Genomic DNA, 14,454 nt, shown 5'->3' with positions numbered 1-14,454 from the left:
GTGTACAGTTCTGGGCTCCTGTGAACAAGGCAGACATAGCAGAGCTGGAGAGGGTCCAGAGGAGGGCAACTAAAGTAATAACTGGAATGGGGCAACTACAGTACCCTGAAAGATTATCAAAATTAGGGTTATTCACGTTAGAAAAAAGACGACTGAGGGGAGATCTAATTACTATGTATAAATATATCAGGGGGCAGTACAGAGATCTATCCCATCATCTATTTATCCCCAGGACTGTGACTGTGACGAGGGGACATCCTCTGCGTTTGGAGGAAAGAAGGTTTGTACACAAACATAGAAAAGGGTTCTTTACGGTAAGAGCAGTGAGACTATGGAACTCTCTGCCTGAGGAGGTGGTGATGGTGAGTACAATAAAGGAATTCAAGAGGGGCCTGGATGTATTTCTGGAGTGTAATAATATAACAGGCTATAGCTACTAGAGAGGGGTCGTTGATCCAGGGAGTTATTCGGATTGCCTGATTGGAGTCGGGAAGGAATTTTTTATTCCCCTAAAGTGAGGACAATTGGCTTCTACCTCACAGGGTTTTTTTGCCTTCCTCTGGATCAACTTGTAGGATGACAGGCCGAACTGGATGGACAAATGTCTTTTTTCGGCCTTATGTACTATGTTACTATGTTACTATTACGGTCCGTGATCTGTATCCCCTTCCTTTGATTTCTGATCTATTTGACCAAATTGTCGGAGCCAAGGTGTTCTCTAGGCTGAATTTAAGAGGAGCTTATAACCTAATCAGAATCAAGGAAGGAGATGAGTGGAAAACGGCCTTCAATACACCCGAAGGTCATTTCAAGAATCTTGTCATGCCCTTTGGTTTAAATAATTTTCCATCATTTAGTGGGAAGGTTTATTGTTGTTTACCTTGATGATATACTAATTTAATCACCCGATTTGGAGACCCATCAGGATCACTTGAGACAGGTGTTGTCGATCCTTCGGGAGAATATATTGTATGTAAAATTGGAAAAATGTGTATTTGCTGTCCAGGAGCTACAGTTTTTAGGATACCTGCTTTCTGACTCTGGTTTTCGTATGGACCCCGAAAAGGTTCGGGCGGTACTGGAATGGGACCGGCCTGAGAATCAGAAAGCTCTGATGTTGTTTTTTGGTTTTACCAATTACTACAGAAAATTAATTTTGAATTATTCCATCATTGTAAAACCTTTGACAGATATGACTAAAAAAGGCACCGACTTTTCTGTCTGGTCGGATGAGGCATTACAGGCCTTTTCTGCTATTAAGAAATGTTTTGCGTCTGCTCCCATTCTGATGCAACCTGATGTGTCTCAACCGTTTATCGTGGAGGTTGATGCATCAGAAGTGGGGGTCGGAGCAATTCTGTTGCCATCCCCTAGCAAATGGCGTCCGTGTGCTTTTTTTCTCCAGAAAGCTCTCGGCCGCTGAAAGAAATTATGATGTGGGAGATAGAGAGTTACTGGCCATTAAATTGGCCTTTGAGGAATGCCGTCATTGGTTGGATGGGGGCTACTCATCCTATTACGGTATATACTGACCACAAGAATTTGGCTTACTTGCAGTCTGCTAAGCGCCTGAATCCTAGACAGGCTAGATGGTCACAGTTTTTTACTAGGTTAAATTTTGTGGTCACCTTTCGCCCTGGGGTTAAAAACGTCAAGGCAGATGCGTTGTCACTTAGTTTTCCTGGAGGTAGTGAGTCGGAGGATCCCGCTCCGATTTTGGCTGATGGGGTGGTTGTTTCCACTCTGTACCCAGAGTTGGAGATGGAGGTGTTAGGGGCCCAGGGGGAGGCTCCTGATTCTTGTCCTCCAGATAAGTTGTTTGTTCCTGCGGAACTGCGATACAAGGTGTTCAAGGAACATCATGATACGGTCCTTGTGGGACATCCTGGAAGCAAATCCACCATAGATCTTATTTCCCGGAGATTCTGGTGGCCAAGATTGTGCAAGAGTGTGGAGGGTTATGTGACAGCTTGTGAGACCTGTGCACGCGCGAAGTTGGCTCACACTCGGCCTTCAGGATCCCTTCTTCCTTTATCCATCCCGTCTTGTCCTTGGACGCATTTGTCCATGGACTTTATTACGGATTTACAGTTTTCCTCTGGGAAAACTGTCATTTTGGTGGTAGTGGACCGCTTCAGTAAGATGGCCCACTTTGTACCGTTGCCTAGCTTGCCCAATGCCAAGACTCTCGCTCAGGTTTTTGTCGATAACATTGTGAAACTACATGGGATTCCCTCTGATGTGGTGTCTGACAGGGGGACACAATTTGTTTCCAGGTTTTGGAGGGCGTTCTGCTGTGGCCTGGGAATTCAACTGTCTTTTTCCTCGGCTTTTCATCCCCAGTCGAATGGTCAGACAGAGCGCACTAACCAAAACCTGGAGACCTATTTGAGGTGTTTTGTTGCTAAGAAACCAGGATAACTAGTCCTCCTTGTCTCTAGACGAGTATGCCTTGAATAACCATAGACAGGAGTCCACTAATAAGTCGCCATTTTTTAGTGCATATGGTTTCCACCCACAGTTTGGTCCTTTTTCTGGGACTGGATCTTCTGGGATGCCAGAGGAGGAGAGATTCTCGTCCGCCTTGTTATCGATCTGGCGGAAGATCCAAGTTAATTTGGAAAAGATGGGTAAAAGATATAAACGGATGGCTTACAGGAGATGTATGACTGGTCCGGACCTGTGTGTGGGTGATTCGGTGTGGTTGTCCACTAGAAACACTAAACTGAAGGTACCATCTTGGAAATTGGGTCCAAGATTTATTGGCCCTTACAAAATCTCTGCGATTGTCAACCCCGTGGCGTTTCGTCTGGATCTTCCGCAGACCTGGAAGATCCATAATGTGTTTCACAGGTCTTTATTAAAGAAATATGTGGAACCTGTGGAACCATCTCCATTGCAACCTCCCCCTGTCCTGGTGGATGGCAATTTGGAGTTTGAAATCTCTAAGATTCTTGACTTTGGGGTTCCCTCCAGTACCTGGTGCACTGGAAGGGATATGGTCCCGAGGAAAGAATGTGGGTTCTGGCTGCTGATGTCAGTGCTAGCCGCCTGGTGAGGGCCTTTCACAGGGATCGCTAGGAGGTGACCCTTTTCTCCCTGGCTTTTGGGCCTAATCATTTGTTCTGTTGGTTTTCCCTGTGTTTGGTTGTCTCCTCACTTACCCACCTTTCGTGACACTGATATGCAACGTTTCTACCCATTGGAATTTCGCCCTTTATATGTTGGACCGACTATACGAACAGAGAAAGGCCATAAATGATTTCTTGATGATCCAAGCGGACAGGAGTACTGCCTTGTGTAACTTCGATAACAGCCAGTGGCAGCTCATGCATGACATCTGCCATTTGCTCAGGCCCTTTGAGGGGGCCACGTTATTTGTCAGTCGCCAGGACTATGGGATGAACAACATCATTCCACTGCTTCATGTCCTTGAACAGATGCTGGTAAATCTGACTGGTCAGGGGACTGGAGACGTGGTGCCTATATCTCACCGCCACATAAACCCTGTGACCCCACCGACTCCATCGACTCCAACTGGGCAAAGTGGTCAGTAACAATGGTCACAACTAGAGATGAGGCAATTTCTTAAAAATTCAGGCACTTCACGCAGAATTTTTTGAAGAAATTTGTTGCGATACGAATTTATTCGTGGAGAATCGTGTTAAAAAAATGGCTATTTCCTGGCTGCAGAGAGCCTTTATAGTGGTGTAGAACACTGTGCCTTGTAGTAACACGCATAGGGAGTCTGCTTTGGTAGTGAAATAATACTGTGAGTCCGTATGACATGCAGATGACAGGCGTCGCTCTTAGAATCACAGCATACTTTACTTATTTGGGCGGTCACAGGGCCAATTAACTCAAGTATCAACTCAGCCTTACAGGTAGATGTTATCATCAAAAAGAAGCACACTCCTTTTACATCCTCGTCAGCTGATTCCACATAGATGTCTACAGAACCTGTTCTATTAAACGCTTATACAAGTAGAGCCCCCCAACAGAGTGGAGAGGGTGTCAGCAGTAAGTTACTGATTAATTTTCCCCATTCTCTGATCCGTCAGAACAATTACCCAGAAAAAACGGGTCATGTCTGTGGAGCATATGCCTTCACTCGGTCAGCATTTGCTCAATAATCCATCAGTATTGCTAAAGGGAAAAAAACAAACAAAGTGGATCTAAAACAGAGATGACACGTGAATGGAATATTTGCATGTCTTCTGTGCTTTGTACCCACTCCTGCTTTTGGCTACCAAATCATAAGCCAATTCTAATGGTGTGTGGAAATCCTGGCTGATCCACGCCTGATTCATCTTGATGCAGTGTCGCACTATGTGCTATATGTGGGCACTTTAAACTCTTGCTAAATGTCATATCAAATGTATCATGCTGTAATTCCCTTTAACAGGCTGACAGTGTCATTTATTCGCCCCTAGGTGGTGCTTGCACCACTTATATATATAGCTGGGGGGGTGTAAAGTTAGTGTGTCCGATGCTAATTAGAAGATGAGGAAGTTAATGGAATAATTCCAAAAAGATTGTACAGCATATAAGTGCAGCGCTTAATGCTGAAGACAAGATTTTTTTCCACCAAAATAATTCAAAAAAGATTTTACCGACTATAAGGCCTCTTTCAGACGGGCGTTGCGGGAAAAGGTGCGTGTGCGTTGCGGGAACACGCGTGATTTTTCCGCGTGAGTGCAAAACATTGTAATGCGTTTTGCACTCGCGTGAGAAAAATCGTGCATGTTTGGTACCCAACCCGAACTTCTTCACAGAAGTTCGGGCTTGCGATCGGGGTTCTGTAGATTGTATTATTTCCCCTTATAACATGGTTATAAGGGAAAATAATAGCATTCTGAATACAGAATGCATAGTAAAATAGCGCTGTAGGGGTTAAAAAAAAATATATAAATAATTTAACTCACCTTAGTCCACTTGATCGCGCTGCCGGATTCTCGTCTGTCTCCTTCTTTGCTGAACAGGACCTGTGGTGAGCATTCATTGCAGGAACAGGACCTGTGGTGACGTCACTCCGGTCATCACATGATCCATCACATGATCCATCACCATGGTAAAAGATAAATTATTATTTATTTATTTTTAACCCCTCTAGCGCTATTTTACTATGCATTCTGTATTCAGAATGCTATTATTTTCCCTTATAACCATGTTATAAGGGAAAATAATAATGATCGGGTCTCCATCCCGATCGTCTCCAAGCAACCATGCGTGAAAATCGTACCACATCCGCACTTGCTTGCGGATGCTTGCGGATGCTTGCGATTTTCATGCAGCCCTATTCACTTATATAGGGGCCTGCGTTGCGTGAAAAACGCAGAATATAGAGCATGCTGCGATTTTCACGCAATGCACAAGTGATAAGTGAAAATCACCGCTCATGTGAACAGCCCCATAGAAATGAATGGGTCGGGATTCAGTGCGGGTGCAATGCGTTCAACTCACGCATCGCATCCGCGCGGAATACTCGCCCGTGTGAAAGGGGCCTAAGTGCAGCGCTTAATGCTGATTACAAGATTTTTTGTCCGCTGAAATAATTCAAAAAAGATTTTACCGCATATAACTGCAGCGCTTAACGCTGAATACAATTTTATTTTTTTTTACCAAAATAAATCACACAAGATTTTACCACATATAACAGCATCGCTGAATACTAGTTCCTGGGAAAGTCATTGACCATTCTGGTCATCCGGCATTTATTCGCTCCTCTGTAGGATTATTTTGAAAGTGTGTAGAAGCCACACAGGGGCCCCCATGCTGCAGATTTATCATAGAGACATCATGGAGATTTTACCACATACAACTGCAGCGCTGAACGCTGAATACAATTTTTCTACCACCAAAATAAGTAACAAAAGATTTTACCACATAACTGCAACACTGAATACAATTTTTTTTCCACCAAAATAAGTCACAAAAGATTTTACCACATATAGCTGCAGCGCTGAATGCTGAGTGAAATTAGTTTTTCCACTAAAATACTTTAATAAAGATTTTACCACGTATAACGGACCACGGAGATGAAAAGGGTCTCCGGATTCCCCCTCGCACTTTCTTTTTGTACTGAAATAGGCCACTGAACACTTTTGCCACAAATAAGTGCACCAGTGAAATGCGTATATATTTTTCTTTTTTTACTGTAATACGCCCCTATACTCTTTCAACAGAAATAACTGCAGAAGTGAACTAAGCATATATTTTTCTTGTTGGACTGAAATAGCACACTATACGCTTTCACCAAAATTAACTGCAGAAATGCACTGAGAATATATTTTTCTTTTTTTACTGTAATACGCCCCTATACGCTTTCACCATTACTAACTGCAACAGTGCAGTGCATATATATTTTTATTTTTTAAATGAAATACGCCTCTATATGCTTTGACCAGAAATAACTGCAGAAGTGACCTGAGAATATATATTTCTTGAGAAAGTAAAGAAGCGAGCACTCGCTCTATGGCACTACTCAGATTTATTAATTAAAATGCCAAATATTTGTACTTCAAATAACAATAGTACAATGATAAAACACAATGGTTAAAACACAATATGGTTAAAAGGTCGACCGTATATGAGGCACTGATGAGATTAACACAATTGTATATAGGGGGCTTATTCAAGCATATAGGGTTCTCCAGTGGTGTCCACTATTTGGACACCACTGGAGAACCCTATATGCTTGAATAAGCCCCCTATATACAATTGTGTTAATCTCATCAGTGCCTCATATACGGTCGACCTTTTAACCATATTTTGTTTTAACCATTGTGTTTTATCATTGTACTATTGTTATTTGAAGTACAAATATTTGGCATTTTAATCAATAAATCTGAGTAGTGCCATAGAGCGAGTGCTCGCTTCTTTACTTTCTCACTACATTTATTATATTGAGGCAGGGCGTCCTCAATCATTAGTTTGTAGCACCGTACCACCCACTATCAGCAGTGAGCCACTCCATTCAATTAACCAATATATATTTCTTGTTGGAATGAAATAGGCCACTGTAAGCTTTAACCATAAATAACTGCAACAGTGCAGTGCATATATATTTGTATTTTTTTTACTGAAATACGCCCCTATACGCTTTTTACAGAAATAACTGCAACAGTGCAGTGCGTATATATTTTTCTTATTTTACTGAAACACGCCCCTATACGCTTTAACCAGAAATAACTGCAGAAGTGACCTGAGAACATATATTTCTTGTTGGAATGAAATAGGCCACTATAAGCTTTAGCCAGAAAACAATTAAATAGTGCGGTGCGTATATATTTTTCTTATTTTACTGAAATACACCCCTATACGGTTTCACCAGAATTAACTGAGAATATATTTTTCTTATTTTAATTAAATATGCCCCATACGCTTTCACCAGAAATAACTGCAGAAGTGAAATGTGTATATATTTTTCTTATCGTACTGAATAAGATGCTAAGATATAAGCCACTAAAGGCTTTCCAACATAACACTTGCAGCCCAATAACAAAAAGCTGGAATGACAGAGCTGTCTAATGATTATTTGGCTTCCCAAATAATCGTTCCCTGCACTTGTAAATTACTTTCCTATCAATGTCCCTAGCACCTTCTGATGTCTCTCCCTGCACTAAAATGCTGTGAAATGATTCCTCCCTATCCTTTCCCTGCACTTATAAATCCTTTTTTCAGTTTTTTTTAAAACAGAGGTTTTTCAAATAGCTGTCCATAGCGCCTTCACACATCTGTCCCTGCACAGAAATGTCAGAATCTAAAATGGCTGCCGTATTTATAGGGCTGTGACATCACAGGGCAGGCTGGCTGCCGATTGGCTGCATGCAGGCATGCCAATCTGGGCGATCCCGCCTACCCAGAGTTCCTTGCCCCATGTCCTCAGTCCTCACATGTATAGCCGCCATTTTAGGAAAATTGTGATTCGTTAATACGAAGCGTGAGGAAATTCTTATTAGTTGCGAATTAAAGTTTTCCTGAAATTCGGATCAAATTCCACTTTGTCAGCTTCGATTCGCTCATCTCTATTCGTAAGGAACCCATTTCTTTATGAACTGGTTCCTAATCTCTAATATTTAGCAAGCATTTCTTCTTCCTGTAGATAAAAAAATATTGACTAAAACGTCACATGATTCTTATAAATTAAAGATAACAATCTCTGACTTAAATCAGAGAAAGAAAAACCTCAGATACGGAACAACGGATCCGCGAAAAATGGAACGCAAGACAACAACAGTTGTGTGCATGAGCCCTAAGTAAGAGGCAATAGATTCTACTCAGGAACCTAACTATGGAGTGCCATGCATCTTGTAAAGTATTCTACCAAGATTTTTTAAGTCAATTACCGTATTTTTCGCCCTATAAGACGCACCGGCCCATAAGACGCACCTAGGTTTTTGAGGAGGAAAATAAGAAAAAAAATATTTTGAACCAAAAGGTGTGCTTTTGGTGGGTTTTGAACTAATTGTGGTCTGTGGATGGCACTGTTATGGGGGATCTGTGGATGACGCACTGTTATGGGGGATCTGTGGGTGACACTTATGGGGGATCTGTGGGTGACACTTATGGGGGATCTGTGGGTGACACTTATGGGGGATCTGTGGGTGACACTTATGGGGGATCTGTGGGTGACACTTATGGGGGATCTGTGGGTGACGCACTGTTATGGGGGATCTGTGGGTGATGCACTGTTATGGGGGATCTGTGGGTGACACTTATGGGGGATCTGTGGGTGACACTTATGGGGGATCTGTGGGTGACACTTATGGGGGATCTGTGGGTGACACTTATGGGGGATCTGTGGGTGACACTTATGGGGGATCTGTGGGTAGCTCTTATTGGGCTCTCTGGATGGCACTGTTATGAGGATCTGTGTATGACAGTTATGGGGGGGATCTGTGGATGACACATATATAGCATCTTATGCTATGTGTCATCCACAGATTCCCTCCATAAGTGTCCCTGTAGTGAATGACCCTCAATACACTCTGGGGGCCGGCATCTGCTTTTATAATGACAGCGGGGCCCGTGCAGTGACTGTATACTACTACACGGGCCCCGCTCACTGTATAATCCTATGTCTAATAGTTAATTGTAATTGTATGTAATCACATAAGGAGCGCTGTGTATTACCGGTACTTGCAACTACAAGCGCTCGCCGGTCAGTAGGTAGCAGAGAGGAGGGAGGAGGCAGGCCGGGAGGAAGGACGCTGGCAGTGTGAGTCACTACGTCATGCGCCCACGCCGCCTGCTTCATTCATAAAGTGGGCGGCGCATGATGTATGACTCACACTGCCAGCGTCCGTCCTCCCGGCCTGCCTGCTCCCTCCTCTCTGCTACCTACCTAGCGGCGAGCGCTTGTAGTTGCAAGTACCGGTAATACACAGCGCTCCTTATGCGATTACATACAATTACAATTAACTATTAGACATAGGATTATACAGTGAGCGGGGCCCGTGTAGTAGAATACAGTCACTGCATGGGCCCCGCTGTCATTATAAAAGCAGATGCCGGCCCCCAGTCCCGCCTCCCTCACAGCTGATACACCCGCCGCACGGCATCGCGGCGGGTGTATAATTGAAAACTCAGCAAAATCAGCAGCATTCACCGTATAAGACGCACTGCTATTTCCCCCCCACTTTTGGGGGGGGAAGTGCGTCTTATACGGCAAAAAATACGGTATATAAAGGATGGGGTTGGCAACTGTCCCAAGTGCTTCACCAAATAGTTCCTTCTATTATGGTAAATGCAGCACTACAGTGAGTCTGTTTTTAAATGCTTTGTCTCCTTTTAACATCAAAGAGATCTGCTGACAATTATTTATCAACCCTCATCATGCCCTAAACAGTACATATACCAGCTTACTTCTTTTAAAGGTTTAGAAACAGAGTTATCATTCACACATTTCTATTCTGGACCATGTCATTGTTAATGAAATGTAAATATAGTCTTACTGCTGCTGTGGTACAATAAATGCTTTGGCTGTAAATGTGCTATAATTGCAATATCTATTCTTGAACTATAGCAAGAGTTTTTTTTTTTCATCCTCAAAAGACAGCATTTACAGCATATCAAGCTTTCACAGTGAAGTATACTGGTGGCATTAATGTTGTGCTGGGTTATATTGGCAAGTCATAATACATTACCATAAGTGTCTATCAGCTTTAGAACGCCATAACATGGACTGAATGTTTTTCATTGCAAAGACTTTCAAGGCATATAATAAAAAATGACTAATATCAAATTTCTTAAAAAAGACCCAATAATTATTAGACCACAGAAGTAAGACATTCTCACTGCATGCAAATTACAGAAATTTACTGAAAACCCTAAGTCACAGCATAAATTGAATTATATGGCAAAACTATCTGTTAAATTGCCACATAAGTAACTACAATATCGAATTAAGGTACTAGGTAACTAGATGTAGATACAGTATGTTTGATAAAAAAAAAAAGATTAAAACATTTGCAATATATTTCTTTTCAACTAATATATTCACTTAAAATATATTTTATAAAATATTATTACATTTTGTTACTAGTGTTTCTGTAATACTGAACACAAAATTACTGAAATTAAATTATTCTTGAAATTAATATATATTTGTATTATTAAATTTTACTGTCATAATATGCATTGTATCATTTCTATATAAAATTAAAAAGCAAAAACAAAATCACATACAGTAATTTTTTCATAAAGACATGTTAAATCCAATGTGTGTTACTTACTGGGAAGCATCATACAAAGAAAAAAGTATTGTTTTTAGTTCTTGTGGCATAAGTTGATACTTGCAAAAAAAAAAATTGATAATTGATCCTCAATGTAAGCTCTCATATAAATTCCTAGTGTCCTTCACGTTTACCATACATTTGAGTACTGTTATTTCTGCAATATTGATCGCAACAGAATTGCAAATATCAAATTCATATTAAAATAAAAAGTATATATTGGAGGGTCCATTTACATTACCTTTGCACTATTACATTTTATCATGATAATGTGCAGTTTATCATTTATGTAGTATGAAATAAAATAAAACATACATCATATACAATAACAATTTCATAAGGACACTTAATCCAATGTTTTACTTACCAGGAAGCAGAATATAAAGAAAAAAATATGTTTTCTTAAGGCATGGGATTCTTTTATTGGTCCTCAGTGTAAGCCTTCATAATATATACTTTTCACTTAACATTCCAAATGTCCTTATTCTACCTTTAACAATATCAGGACAAAAAAAGAAAATAAAGACTAATTACTATAAGCCACTTAAAAGAACTGTTTGTTTTCACAATGTATATTTGCACATTTCCCAACTCCCAAAGTTGAGGAGTTGAACTTTGCCTTTTAATACTTTCCTCTTGGTTGGATAGTTAGTGTAGCCTACATGGTATTTCACTGTTTGAATAAAAAAAAAAAAAAAAAAAAAACATTGTCCCATGAATTTGATATCTTTGTATTTATAAACTTAAAAGGAATGCTTCATCAAACAATGACCTATTGCTTCCATCACATTTTATTTTGAACACATTTGTAAATAATTTTTGGTTATTTTTCATTTTCTATGTCAATATCTATAGTTAAACAAAAAACATAAAATCCTGCAGTTTTTGCACTGGTCACTAGGCCTAATAATAGGCACCACTTCTTGGCATATACAGATCAATTTACAGCAGTTATCTGCTTATCTCATTCTAATTCTGTTTGTAACTAGAGTTGAGCGGACACCTGGATGTTCGGGTTCGATGGGTTCGGCCGAACTTCTGAAAAAAGTTAGAGTTTGTAACCCGAACTTGACCCTGAACCCGAACCCTATTGAAGTCAAGGGGACCCGAACTTTTGAGCACTAAAATGATTGTAAAAATGTCATGGAAATGTGGTTAAGAGCATGGCAAGTGCTCTGCAAACAAATGTGGATAGGGAAATGACTTAAAATAACATAAAATACGTAAAAAAAATTATAATAATCTTGCTCTAGGAGGACCAGGTCCATATGGAGTAGGAGGTTGAGGAGGCAGTGGATGTGGCGGTAGAGGTGGAGGTGGCGGTGGAGGAGAAGGAGGTAGCCTACACTTCTTTTTGGTTTTAAATTTATTTGTATTTTTTTAAATTAGGGTACACCCCAAAACATTGGGAAATATAACCTGTGATAACCCCCTCCAGTCATGCTAAACACACGTTCAGACAATACACTGGCTTCAGGGCAGGCCAGCACCTCCAAGGGGTAAAGGGCAAGCTCAGGCCATGTGCCCAATTTGGAGACCCAGAAGTTGCAGGGGCTGACCCCTGTCAGTTAGTTTGTGTAGGCGTGTGCACACTTACTGCCCCACCATGTCGCACGTCCCCATAATGTTCACGATCCAATTTGATATCTGCTCTATCAACTTTCGATGTTCTTTTATGCGCCTATCATGGTGATCACGGGTGGCGGAGAATCAGGGTTCCAGCCCAGAGAGGGAGCGTGAGAAAGAGAGACCACATCCAAGGGAGGATTCATTTTTTCAAATTTAAAATTATAGAGTTGAAATATGGGAGAAATTATTAAAGCGTAAAAGTGTGAAAACTTTTCAAAGTTTAAGCATTGAATGAAAGGATGTGGCGCGCATTAATAACTGAATAATATATTACATTTTATTCCCTGTCACCTATGCATAGCATGTGTTTATTCACATCTAAAATTGTATAATGTCAACCCAAGTATGTAACAGAAAAATTATTGAAATTTATTAAGCTGTCAACTAGGTAGAGGAGGGGTATATTACACCCAAAAATTGGTGAATTTCACCAAAAAATGTAACTGACAATTTTTTATTTTTTAAACTGTCTACTAGGTGCTATACCTAGTAGACAGTTTTTTTTTTTTTAAATTGTCAGTTACATTTTTTGGTGGTACTATACACCCAAAAATTTGTGAATTTCACCCGAAAATGTTAATGACAAAGTAGTGAAATGATATAAAATAAAACACGTACAAATAAAAAAAAAAGAAATCGATTTATGAGGTGGAGTTTCATATGGAGTAGGAGTTTGAGGAGGCGGTGTAGGTGGAAGCGGCGGTGGAGGAGGACGAGTTAGCCAACTTAGGTTTTTGGTTTTCATTTTATTTTTTTAAATTAGGGTACACTCTAAAAAAGTGTGAAATATACAAAATACAAACATGAGCAATTGCGCTGCAGTATAACAATGGCTGGTTAGTGCCGGTATACATGTCTATTCTGGACAAGGTATGGACAAGTCCTGAGGGATCCATGCCTGTTTCATTTTAACCACCTCCGGACCGCCTAACGCAGATTCACGTTCCAGAGGTGGCAGCGCTGCGCACAGTCACGCATCTACGCGTCATCTGGCGAGACGCAAGATTTCCTGTGAACGCACGCACACAGGCGCGCGCGTTCACAGGATCGGAAGGTAAGCGAGTGGATCTCCAGCCTGCCAGCGGCGATCGTTCGCTGGCAGGCTGGAGAGGTGATTTTTTTAACCCCTAACAGGTATATTAGACGCTGTTTTGATAACAACAGCGTCTAATATACCTGCTACCTGGTCCTCTGGAGGCCCCCTTTGTTTGGATCGACCACCAGAGAACACAGGCAGCTCAGTAATATGTTGCACCAAGCACCAATACACTACACCCCCCCCCCCCTGTCACTTATTAACCCCTTATTCACCCTTGATCACCCTTGATCACCCCTGATCACCCCATATAGACTCCCTGATCACCCCCCTGTCATTGATTACCCCCCTGTCATTGATCACCCCCCTGTAAAGCTCCATTCAGATGTCCGCATGATTTTTACGGATCCACTGATAGATGGATCGGATCCGCAAAACGCATACGGATGCCTGAATGGAGCCTTACAGGGGCGTGATCAATGACTGTGGTGATCACCCCATATAGACTCCCTGATCACCCCCCTGTCATTGATTACCCCCCTGTCATTGATCACCCCCCTGTAAAGCTCCATTCAGATGTCCGCATGATTTTTACGGATCCACTGATAGATGGATCGGATCCGCAAAACGCATACGGACGTCTGAATGGAGCCTTACATGGGCGTGATCAATGACTGTGGTGATCACCCCATATAGACTCCCTGATCACCCCCCTGTCATTGATTAGCCCCCTGTCATTGATCACCCCCCTGTAAAGCTCCATTCAGATGTCCGCATGATTTTTACGGATCCACTGATAGATGGATCGGATCCGCAAAACGCATACGGATGTCTGAATGGAGCCTTACAGGGGCGTGATCAATGACTGTGGTGATCACCCCCCTGTCATTGATTACCCCCCTGTCATTGATCACCCCCCTGTAAAGCTCCATTCAGATGTCCGCATGATTTTTACAGATCCACTGATAGATGGATCGGATCCGCAAAACGCATACGGACGTCTGAATGGAGCCTTACAGGGGAGTGATCAATGACTGTGGTGATCAACCCATA

General features: G+C 41.5%; 1 protein-coding gene across 1 annotated transcript in view; it reads right to left on the bottom strand.

Moving 5' to 3' along the window:
• LOC121004972 (pulmonary surfactant-associated protein D-like) overlaps positions 1-11,280 on the bottom strand; it is a 112,295-nt gene extending 101,015 nt beyond the window's left edge. The window contains exon 1 of the mRNA XM_040437447.1: positions 11,104-11,280. The gene's annotated coding sequence lies outside the window, so the exon portion shown is untranslated. The remainder of the gene's footprint in view (positions 1-11,103) is intronic.
• Positions 11,281-14,454: the final 3,174 nt, after the last annotated feature.

The sequence above is a fragment of the Bufo bufo genome, chromosome 6 (genome assembly GCF_905171765.1).
Source record: "Bufo bufo chromosome 6, aBufBuf1.1, whole genome shotgun sequence".
NCBI classification, from domain to species: Eukaryota; Metazoa; Chordata; class Amphibia; order Anura; family Bufonidae; genus Bufo; species Bufo bufo.
This window is presented reverse-complemented; position numbering and strand designations above follow the sequence as displayed.